The following is an 11,824-nucleotide window of genomic DNA, read 5'->3' as shown; positions in this document are numbered from 1 at the left end:
AAAAAGATAAATTGGAGCTAAATTGAATAATTTGGAGCTTTGAAGTCTGAGTAAAAGCCCAAGGAATTAAACTGTGATCTCATCTGGGGCTTGTGGATCGGTGTTGCATACGAAAGCTGGAAGAAAGTGCAAGGGCTAGAGCAAAATGTACTAGTGCATCGCATAAGGCATGGCATTGAGCATCGTATTAGTATAAAAGTTCATCAGAAGTTTGAGAAATTCAGAGACTTGGAGTTTTTGGGCCTGACAGAAAAATACACTAATGCGATGTAGGGCGCATGGCAGGGCACGCATTTGTATAAAAGTTTGTCAGACAAGCTAAGTTCAGAGAATTTAAAATCAAGCAAAATACACTAGTGCGATGCACCATGCGTAGCACTGGGCGATGCAGGAAGTGAAAAAGTTTCCAGGTTTTCCCACTTCGGCTCAAAGAGTATAGTTTGGTCCATGCACGTTCCGACTTGGTATAAATACATTAGAAACACGTTTTTGATAGGAATTTTGACCCTGAGAGCTTTTGGAGAGCATTGGAGGCTTCAAGATACAATAATTCATCATCCTTCCATCAATTTAATATAAGATTTTGGATTGTAACGTTAGATTGATGTTTTCTTATTCTTTAACTCTATTTATGATGACCTCCTCCATATCTATGGAGTAGTTTACTTTAGGTTTTGACATGATTTGGTGATTTGGTTGTTGTTTATGAATTTGACTACTATTTAATTGCTTGAATTTATTGGAGGAGCTTGAATATTAGTTGTGATTTTATTCTTTATCGTGTTTAATTGAAAGAGGAATATCTTATTAAATATTATTACAGTGTATGCCTTAGTTTATTTTGGTGATTCTTTAAAGTAATCGAGAGAGCTTTTTGAGTTACCATTTAATTTAAGTTTGAGAAATATTCACAAGAAATATCTCTCAGATCATTCCTACCAATAGATTCTGGCAAGTTTCACTGCACTTCACATTAGTTTATTTGAAAGATTTAGATTTAATCGATAGAGGAGTCTGAATCGGAAGTATAATCTAATCACCTATTGAATTTGTAAGAATCGATAGGACCTCAATAGTGAAATATAACAGTGTCATATTCAGGATAGCAATCTTGCACCAATTATGTCAAAACCCTTATTCTCTATAATTAATTGTTAATTCCTTTAATTTTAATAGTTAATTTTAGTTCAAAATTACTCAAATCAAGCGTTGATCATCCTGAATAGCGTTAAACAATAAGTTATTTGAACATTATTTAAATCCAATCCCTGTGGAGACGATAATTATACTATACTATGTTTGGCTAGCAAGCAATAATTTTGTGTTGTATTTTGCGCTCGTCAATAGTCATACTTTATTTCGTACCTGGAAGCTAGCTGTTACTAGATTTTGACTTGAATTCCCCCTGAAAGCTATAACGCACTATATACCTTTAAAATAAAAAGAAGGCTAGAAAAAAGAGAACTCCTTTATTTTCTATCTTTAGCGGGAGTAATGGAAATCTTATCCTATACGAAGGCCTATATTCAAGAAAATCACTTTTCCTAGAATCCCAAGTTGCCTCGACTCTCCTCTGAGGCCGATCACATCCACTTTTGGAACCCCTCGCCTTTGAGTATGGTAGCAACCCAGACATAGACCGAATTATAGGGCTAAACTCTTGAGTAGATTGCCCATGGAAAGGAGCTAACTCCAAGATCTGACTCCACCAGTCTAGGAGTTTGGGAAGGCAAGAAGTAAACAAAGAGCAGTAGAAGAGAATAAAGTGTTTGATCGTAAGCTATAATCTCGTATTTTAGTAGCTTATTGCACTCTAATTCACTGCACTTTATTTGTGTTTGAGCCTTAATTGGTAGTGTTTTGCACTTACTGTGTGCTTTATGCCTTATAGGAGTGATTTCGAGCTATGAAGATGTTATGGAATGAATTCGAGCTATCTGAAGCTTTAAAGTCTGAGTAAAAGCCCAAGGGATTAAGTCGGGACCGTGTTCAGGGGTTGAGGACCAAGTCTGGACGTCAAAAATTGAAGTTTGAGTCGTACTCTAAGAAAACCCCACTGCCGCGGTGCGTGGGGGCGCCGCGGCTGCGTCTTTCCTGCTACCTAACAGAATTTGACTATCTGAATTTCCCCACTAATGCCCCGCATGACACGTCGCCCCATGCGGCGCGCCTATATAATATTTACAGAGCCAATGTCCTATTTCGGCTAGGAGAAGGTGGTTTCGTCTAGGCCCGACCCTACTAGGTATAAATACATGAAAAAATATAATTTTCTGGATTTTTGACATACTTTGGACCTAAGGAGGCTATGGAGGAGTGGAAAGAACACAAGCACAAGAATTTCATCATTCCTTCCTCACTCAAGACCCGAGTTTGGATTGAATTTATGTTTTCCTATACTTTAATTTTATTTGTGATGAATTGCTCCATATCCATGGAGTAGTTCTCTTTAGGGTTTGATGGATTGGGTGTATTGATGTTTATTTTGGATTATAACTCTAGTTTTATGTATTGAAGCATTTTTGGCTGATTTAATTGTTGCATCTATATGCACTTGTTCATGTAATCGAGAGAGGCATAACTTGTGATATCTTTACATTATATTATTGGTTGAGTTCATAGATTCTTCTAAGTAATCGAAAGAGGCTAGTTGATTCATTGATCAAACCAAGTTAGGAGAATAATCGAAAGAGGTTTTCCTAAAGATCAATCCATTATGCAATCTTGCATATCTTCACGTGCTTAATTTGGTTCATCTTGTGAGGTTAAGACTTAATCGAGAGAGGGGTTGTTGCTGAATGTTTGAACTAATAATTGAGTGAATTCGAGAGACTCACTTGAATATTAGAAGTGAATTATCTAGAGTAAGATCCCGAATAATTATCTTGTACCTATCCTATCAAAACCCTACCTTCTCCCATTGATAACCTTCTTTGCTTATTCCTTATTTCGATTGTCATTAGTCAATAGATTTAGCTTCTTAGTTAATTTTAGTTAGACATCTTATAAATATAAAGTATTGATCATCTTGGATAGCAACCAAGCTAGAAACTACGAGAATACTATTTAAATCTAATCCATGTGGATACGATATTATACTATACTATATTTGATTAGCGAGCAGATTTTAAGTGTGTGTTTTGCGCTCGTTAAATTTTGGTGTGGTTGCTGAATGTTTGAACTAATAATTGGTGTTCGTTGACTGTGCGTAGGTTATAGGTTAAGAGTGGTGAATGACTCGGGCTTCTGCTAAAGAAGTGCTATCCGAGATAGGAAAATAACTGCGACAGTTGAGGAAGAAAAGAAATCCCACAGAGATGTTAGAAAAGGTTGGGAAATCCTCAACCAAAGAACTTATGGCTGGAAACGATGATGATAATGTAGATGTGGCTGCAAGGCAGCCCAACAACGAGAAAAAGGTACACGGGATGCTGAGGAAGCAGCTATTAGACATGCACAAATTATCTATGAAGAAGAGAGGGGTCGGAGAATTGCTCAAAATCAACCCTTGGCTACAGACCAGTTCGGAAATATAGCTCCCATGCCTGGGAGACCACTAGGCAATTTTGCTAGACCGGTCTACAATCAAGGGTTATCAAGTGTTAGACCACCTCCAATTACAGCTAACAATTTCGAGTTGAAGCGAGGGTTGCTTCAAACACTTCAGAATTTCTGTGTCTTCAGAGGGTAGATGAACGAAGATCCAAATACACATCTAATGGAATTCAAGGAGATTATGAACACCTTTCAATACAATGGTGTGTTACAAGATGCAGTGTACTTGACGGCATTCCCCTTCACACTCAAAGATGATGCAAAATAGTGGCTTCGAAGCTTACCCACGGGATCGATTAGAACATGGGAGGAGATGACCAAAAAATCCATAACTTCTACCAGAAAGAGACTGAAACTATTTTTGAAGCATGGGAGAGGTTTAAGGAGATAGTTAGAAAGTGTCAACATAGTAGAATTGAACTCTGGATGCAACTCCAGGACTTCTGGGATGGATTGACACCGGCCTCACGTAGAACATTGAGCAATGCAGCTGGAGGACCATTGATGAAGAAGACTCCAGAGGAGATAGTTACAATTCTAGATGAGTTGTCTGAAGATGCAAATTAGTGGCCCTCTGAGAGTGATGAAAGAAGAAGATCAACTAGTGTTCACCAAGTTGATGTTAATACATCTGTGTAGGTACAATTTGATGCTATGGCTAAAGAAATACGAAATCTGACCTTAGCCTCGATACAAAATGAGCCTCACACAACTTGTGATATATGTGGAAGAGGACACCCTACTCATGAGTGTCAAGCCTCAATTGAGGAAGTGAATGCCGTGGGAAATTATAATTTTAATGCAATGGGTCAGAGGCACCCCAATTTTCATGTAGTTCACCTGGGGGTACTGCGAATGCTTGGCAACAAAATAACTTTAGGCCACACGGACAAGGAGCTCCAGCGTTCCAAAATCAGCAAAGGCAGCAATATCAGCCCCAACAGCCCTTTGAGCCTGTTCTAGAGGATCTAATGAAAGGCTTCATTATTAAGACAAATGAGAGACTGGACGCCCATGGACCAGCTACCAAAGAATTGGGCACATCTTTTTGAAACCTGGAGAGACAGGTTGAGCAACTCGCAAACAGTATTTTCTGAGAGGGTTCCAGGCACTCTCCCTGCTGACACTGAGAAAAATCCTAAAGAAACAGTGAATGTTGTAACCTTGAGAAGTGGGCAAGTGTTGAAAGATCCCACCCCGATCCAAAAACATGTGATACTTGAAAAAGAAAGTAGGGAGCAGCTGAAAAGTAATGATGACAAGAAGAAGAAAGCCCCGATGAAAGCTGAGAAAAAGAAGAAGGAAGAAAAACCAAGAAGGGAGGAACATGAGGAGAGCAAGCATATGTCTGCGCTACCTTTCCCTCAAAAGCTATATAGAGAAAAGCTGGACAAGCAGTTTGGGAGATTTCTAAAATGTGCTGAAACAGGTTCATGTAAACTTACCATTCACAGAATTGCTCTCACAAATACCTTCTTATTCTAAATTCTTGAAAGAGATCCTTACAAAGAAGAGGAAGATAGAAGATACCTTAGTGGTCAAGCTTACAGAGCATTGTAGTGCGATATTGAAAAACAAACTCCCACAAAAGTGTGGAGATCCAGGGAGTTTTACTATACCTTGCTTTTTAGGAACTATTAATTTTGATAAGCCTTTATGTGATTTTGGTGCCTCAATTAATCTAATGCCTCTATCTATTTATAGGAAACTGGAGAAGGAGATTGGAGAGATAAGGTCTGCACCAATATCGTCGCAGCTGGCATACCAAACGACGTTAATACCCGAGGGGATAGTGGAAGAAGCGTTAGTTCGGGTGGACAAGTTCGTATTTCCTGTGGATTTTATAGTGGTGAATATGGAGAAAAACAAGGAGGTCCCCCTCATCCTAGGAAGACCATTCTTATCAATGGGAAGAGTTATATTAGATATACACGAGAGAAAACTCAGGCTTAGAGTGGGTGAGGAGACTGCGACTTTCAAGATGGATAGAGAAAAGGGGGTGCAAAAAGGAAAACCAGCTGTAAGTATTGAATGGAAAGTGAAGGGCTCGAAAGAGAAGGTTGCGGTGAGCGAGAAAGATAAGTGTGGGGTGTGCCGAAAGAAAGTCAAGAATATGTTGTCCGCATGGATGTGTGCATTAGTTCAAAGGCGAGGAATGAAGCCCGACTTCGACTCAGAACCCGAGTAGATATTCAGGGAAGTTTCTTCTACCTTATGCTTTTTAATTGTGTGTCATTGGGACATGCCACAACTTAAAGTGTGGGGTGGGGGATATGTTGTATGTATGTATGTATATTAGGTTTCTTTTTGTGAGTGTAGTAGTTGGATAGAAAAAAATGAAAACATTTTTGATTTTTTCCGACGATAGATATCATTGACAAGTTTCTTGAGGGATTAAAGTAGAAAGAAAAAAGACAAAATATTACTCGTACTTTCGGAGTACTCAACCTGACTGTCTCAATTCTCACTCATCACACTCAATCACTCAGCACTATATAAGGTCGATCTAGCCCAGTGCAAATCCAGCCCTAATACAAATAACTCCAAGGCAGATCCAGCCCAATGCAAATAGATCCAGGGCATATCCAGCCCAATTCAAATGAATCAATAGCAACTGCGCTCACTGTGGGTGTGCAGACTCCGGAGGGGAAGATCCAACCCAATTGCTATAATAAACCAAATCTTGGCATGAATCAATAAATTCTGCTGTGGCGTGCAGCCCGATCTCATAAATGTTACTCACAAACAGGCTCCCGGCCTCACTCAGTCATCAATCTCTCCAGTCTCTCGGGCTCACAACACTCATGCTAAGTAGCCCAAATCAATGATACAAGATGTGACAATATACGGTAAAGGAGACTGAGATATGATATGCAATGGTGAATGCGACTGATTACATAACAGCAATTAAGCAAATAACTCAACAGCAAAGATCGACCACTGTGGGTCCCAATAGTACCAGCACATAGCCTAAACATGATTTCTAGCATAAATCATAGCTCAAGTTCTCTAACACATAGAGTACAGTAATAATATTCAGATAAAATAGCTATACAGTTCCATGGAATCGACTAAATCATAATTTTTACGGTGCACGCCTACACGCCCGTCACCTAGCATGTGTGTCACCTCAACACCAATCACATACACGAAATTCGGGGTTTCATACCCTCAAAACCAAGTTTAGAAGTATTACTTGCCTCAAACCGTGCAAATCTCTACTCCAATAAGCCCTTGCCTCACGAATCGGCCTCCGAATACCTCGAATCTAGCCACAAATAATTCGATACAATCAACACGAGCTAAAGGAATCAATTCCATATGAAAATACAAAGTTCTTAATCAAAAGTCAAAAATTCAACTCAAAAGTCGACCCCCAGGCCCACGTCTCAGAATACAATAAAAGTTACAAAATCCGGAAGCCCATTCAACCACGATTCCAACCATACCAAATTCCGACACCAAACCGTCACTCAAATTCCCAAATTAAACTCTCCAAATCTCTATCCTCAAACTCCTAAAATTCCACCTTAAAAACACACAAACTAGATGGGAAATTCAATGGGGAAATAATATTATTGAATAAAAATGATCACAAGTGACTTACCTCAAGAAACCCTTCGAAATCCCTCTCAAAAATCTCATTAGCTAGAGCTTGAAATGTCCAAAAATGATTAAAACCTCAGAACCGTTCGAATTTAAACACTACCCAGAGATCCCGCTTTTGCGGTCCAAAAATCCGCTTTGGCGGTCAATTATCTGCTTCTTCGGAAAATTCTCAACTCCCGACCTCGCGCACCTGCAGCCAATCTTTCGCATCTGCGGGTGCGCTTCTGCGAGGTATCGATCGCTTCTGTGGACCTAGCCTCGCCTCCAATAATGAACATATACGGAGATCCTGCCGCATCTGCGGGCTCGTAGATGCGGAAAATCCTTTTCACATCCGACCATTAGCCAACCTCTTCAAGCTCGCACATGCGATCCCCTGATCGCTTCTACGAGCTCGCACCTACGATCAAAACTCCACAAGTGCGATCGCACCAGACTTGGTGCAGTTCAGCAGTCCTTCAATTCCAACCTTTGATCCGTTAACCATACGAACTCCACCCGAGGCCCCCGGGACCTCAACAAAACTTAGTCGAGGCCTCAAATCACATCAAACAACATCAAAAACACGAATCTCAACTATCAAATTCCAACTTCTACAATCGATGCCGAAACCTATCAAATCAAGTTCGATTGACCTCAAAGTTGCACATAAGTCATAAATGACACAACGGACCTACTCCAACACCCGAAACCAAAATCCGAGTCCAGTAACCACAAAGTCAACTCTCGGTCAAACTTCTCAATTTAAAACTTCTAAATTTCAAACTTTCGCCATTTCAAGCGTAAATCAATTACGGACCTTCAAATCACTATCCGGACACACTCATAAGTCCAAAATCACCCAACGAAGCTATCAAAACTATCAAAACTCCATTCCGGAGCAATTTATATATAAGTCAACACCCGGTCAACCTTTTTGACTTAAACTTCATACTTTGAGACTAACTGTCTCGACTCATTCTGAAACATCCTTGGAATCGAACCAACAACCCCGGCACATCACATAGAAATAATTAAGCATAAAATGAGCAGTAAATAGGAGAACAAATCTACAACACTTTAAATGACCGACCGGGTCATTACATCGATACTTATTGGGTACCGTTGTGGAGTACTCATGCTATGCTTCTGCGCATTTTTGTGCAGATCCAGGTACTTCAGATCGAGTTGGTTTTTGACACTTATGTCTGCCCGGTTGGAGACTTCAAGGTATACTTTCTGGACGTTCGCAGGCCTCGAAGTCACCTTCTATTGTATTTTATTTCCACTATCTACTATTATTCGGGGACAGTGATGTACTTGTTATTTCTAGTTACTCTTAGAAAAGCTTATAATTTTACTACCGATTTTAGGGTTATGTAACTAATATTGGTTCGACTATTTTGTTACAGATATTATTTAATGTATTAAATTCCATTAATAATCAACATCTGTTAGGCTTATCTAGTCTTAAAGACTAGGTGCCATCACGACATCCTAAGGTGGGAAATTGGGGTCGTGACAAATTGGTATCAGAGCTCTAGGTTCATTGGTGCTATGAGTCATAAGCAGGTTTAGTAGAGTCTTGTAGATCAGTACAGAGATATCTGTACTTAACTTTAAAAGGCCACAAAACTATTAGAAAATTCCACTTCTTTCATTCCTTATCGTGCGGTATTGATTCAGCTTGAAGCATATATCTTATATTCCTTTGCATCAACTCGTGTATGATATTGCACACTCGATATCATCTATGCACTGATAGTTCATGATGCTATAGATGGGCTATGAGATATCCAGGGATGCTGAAACATTGTCTCAACGTGTCCTCCAAACTGAGGATGCAGATGTATTGAGAGATTATTCAGTTATTCAGGTGGGGGTGAAGCTGGTTCCGGCATCTGGTTGATAAGTATGAGCTTGGGAAGGTTTAATTGGTTTCCTAATCATCGCGATCATGGTAGGGTCACGAGGTGGATGTTGATTTGAGGATAGTTGGTGGTATTAGAGACTATGTGGTTCGTATGGGATTTCTACTCAGTGGAAGGTACATATTATCATTCAAAGCACTGGAGGAAGTAAGTTTGACTGTCACGAGGATGGACATGCACATAGTAGATGATTTGATGTATCTTATGATTGGTGTTGTACGAGCTATGAAGGTCAGTATTGTGTATCATCGAACGTTTTGTCCTACAGCTTCACACCAAGTGGGGGGAGTCCACTATCAATGATCAGATTGCAGGGTTATGTGTTATATAAATATTTTCCTGAGATGTATATATGTAGTATTGAAAGGTTTCCCAAAATTTGTATATGATTAAGATCTGAGGTTTACGTGGGATAATGCTGGGACTTGTAGTATTTCTGTGTCATTAATAATTCTGCATTTCTGTATTAGAGAGGTCAGAGAAGCAACTTTAGATTCACAAAAGGTCTCTTCAGCGTGGGCATCTCTATTGCGGCATTTTAGGGTGCTTCAAGGGGAATATAGTGGTTTATGAGCTTCTGGGCTACGTGGTTCGTGCTAGGATCTTCTGCATTGAGCTTTGGTTTTGGGATTGTTGTGTACCGAAAGGGAGAAGTGTTACCTTGAAGAAAGGTCGAGGAAGATCCGAAAAAATGGGTCAGCTCGGTGGTGTTGGGTTAGCATATCAATGGAGGTAATTGGTCCTTTTTGGGTGGTAATTCTCTACCGGTGTCTGTGGCGGTATGCTTAGGTCTGACAGGTTACGTGACTCGGTTGAGTTGGGGAGATTCGGCCCTGATGGATTAGTTATATGTGGGCGGGTTTTGGAGAATTCTCGATGGTGTCTACCACAGGTTGAGCCGGTTGTCTAGTACGGGCATAAGGAATATGTTGTGCATTATGGTTTTCTCCTGGATGGATATCAGAAGTTAAGAGCATGCTGGCATTATTGGATATCGTATGTGAAGAGCGTACAATTTAGGAGGCACCTTGTGTTTTGGCTTGCGGATGCTTTACTAGTGTCATGGTTATCGCCGAGCTTCTAAGGTTCGGGTCTACGCGGCATGGAAGACCTGTGTGGGTGCTTTGGTAAGATGATGGAGTGTGAGTGATGTATCAACCATTTGAGTAGCGTAGTTGAGATCGGGTATAGAAATTCTGGTATTTATGAGGTTTCAGGGCAGGATGTCCTCGTAGGCGAATTATTCCTTGATTGCGGATTGTGAAGAAATGTTTAGAATGCGATAACTGAGGGCATATATTATGGATAGGTTGCTATGTACTTTTGGAAGGTTGATTATCTGTTTGGGAATGATCAGAATTAGTGTGGGGGCTATTTGGAAGCCCAATGAAAATGTGTATTCTATACTAGATCAGGTTTGGGTACTTTTGTGAAATTGATATCGTGGGTATGTTACCAAGAAGAATGGATATTATTTGTGCCCCCGGTCCATGTTATGTGCTCCTCTCTTATGCTATGATGGGTTATGAAGTTATATGATTATTCACACGCATGTTGTAATCCCGTTCAGGCCTTATGGCGATATGGGCAAGATGGCCCTCGTGATGTTGATTTGCTCATTGCACCTTAGTTGTGCTTGCTTTACTCCATGTTGTATTATTTATATTCATCTTCCCACAGTTATATTTGTGCACTCTATCATGCTTGATGTTGGCATTCATGTGATCAGTGAACCCGAGCACTTTGGCTCGATGGGTATCCCTATGTAGATTGATATATTTGGGATCGGGTTGCACGCCGCAAAAGATGTTATGTGGGATACCCTTCATTGTGATTATTTCGTGTTTTATTTCCCCTCTGTGGGATAAGTTGATGAAATTGTACCTTTGTTGTTATATCTGTTGTACTTGCTAGATAGTCTCCTTACCTTGCTTTTATTCTGTCTTTAGAAAATTTCCTTCTGAGTTATTTCTTGTTTGGTGTATGGACCGCGTTACGTGAGAATCCATGTGTTTTGGTGTGACTTGTCAGTGGGCTGCTTGTATGAATTGAGATGAGGTTTTTAGACCTGAGATTTTCAATATCGTATCTCCATGAGGGGTGTTTGGAAGGATGATGCTATATTTCCGCTCAGAATTGGGCAATGACACTTGGTGGATGACAGAGCTTCTTGGCTTGTTGATTTCATTGGTGGTTATGAGTTCTTGCATGTTTCTTTTATCATAGGCAGCGTTGCGTAGGTTCGGGATGAGGTTTTATTCGATATGAAGTGTATTATCGGTACCAAGATTATTATTGGACAACTATGGTGGTCGGAAGTTATTGTTGCGGGAATCGGAGTTGTGTGGAATATCATGTGATTGTACCTTGGGTTAGGTTTATGGCTCGATTTAGCTTGTTCAGGCTTATAAAGTGTATTGATGCGAGATTCGAGTCTTATGATGAGTTTCAGATGTTGAGGATTGGGTTCTGTCCTAAGGTTTATGGACAAAGGATGAAATGAGATATTCAATTAAGTTGCGTTGTGAGGCCTACATGGATTGGGGTGACGTGGAATCACCCCCGGGTGTATGTATGGTGAGCTAATGTGGTGATTTGATAGCTTAGGAACGACTCCTGGCACATTCGAGGACGAACGTATGTTTAAGTGGGGGAGGATGTAACGACCCGATCGGTCGTTTTGAGCAACTACATCAAGTTCGGCAATTTGAGGTCATGAGTAACTTCATATAGTGTATTATGACTTGCGT

This window comes from Nicotiana tabacum, chromosome 14 (assembly GCF_000715075.1).
Source record: "Nicotiana tabacum cultivar K326 chromosome 14, ASM71507v2, whole genome shotgun sequence".
NCBI lineage: Eukaryota > Viridiplantae > Streptophyta > Magnoliopsida > Solanales > Solanaceae > Nicotiana > Nicotiana tabacum.
This window is presented reverse-complemented; position numbering follows the sequence as displayed.